Source organism: Propithecus coquereli, unplaced genomic scaffold, assembly GCF_000956105.1.
Source record: "Propithecus coquereli isolate 6110/MARCELLA unplaced genomic scaffold, Pcoq_1.0 Scaffold57, whole genome shotgun sequence".
Taxonomy (NCBI): Eukaryota; Metazoa; Chordata; class Mammalia; order Primates; family Indriidae; genus Propithecus; species Propithecus coquereli.
Genome location: NW_012151618.1, coordinates 2,891,230 through 2,892,132, shown reverse-complemented (window position 1 = coordinate 2,892,132; position 903 = coordinate 2,891,230).

Below are 903 nucleotides of genomic sequence, written 5' to 3'. Positions count from 1 at the left end.
ATGCTTAAAAACTAATTTTATGAAAAAGTGAGGAGTAGAAAAGGAACACATCCAAATCCCATACAAAGTTGTTAAAAGAAAATAAAGGAGTATAAAAAGCAACATAATATCCCTTCAGAAAATGAAAATGTGTCATAAAGACAAGCCCACAAGACTAATGAAGTATATTTCAAATAAGTTTTAAAATTTTGGAATAAATGATGTAAAATATGAAAGAATAGCGTAAACTGGAATTAGAAAAACTAGAAATAAGGTTATAGAACTCAGGAAAGAATTAGAAATAAAAGTGAAATTATTTCAGAAATGAAAGAATGCAGAGTTTATAAACACAACTCATATTATCTTAGGAAAAATGTAAGTAAAAGGAGTAAAATGTTTAAGTAAAATGTACAAAGAATTCAAGATTAAATGACAACTACAGAAGTTAGGAAAAGAAAATTTAAACTATATATAACTTGAACCCTCAAAGGAAAAAAGTAGTAAAAACTTTTTAATTTAAAAGAAGTTTACTATAATTTAAAACAAAAAAACGTATTTGAGATGTTAGTTTGAGAGGACATGCTGCATACCTGGAAAAACTCATTACATAGAGAGCAAAGCCAGGATATATTCTGGTAAATTATTTGAACATCCAGACAGAAAGACTAAGTCATTCATAAAGAAAAAAAAAAAAAGTCACATTATCTTCAGACTTTTGACAAATTTTATGCCAGATGGCAATGGAATAACAAAATGAAGGTACTTTAGGAAAGAAAATATGAGGCATGAATTTAAGATTCAAACAAACTGACTTTCAAGGATAAAATGTACAACCTGCAGAAATATAAAAACTCAAGGAACATATTCTTGTGATAGCTCCTGGAGGAATACACTATAAAAAGAGTTTCAGATAATCAAAACAAA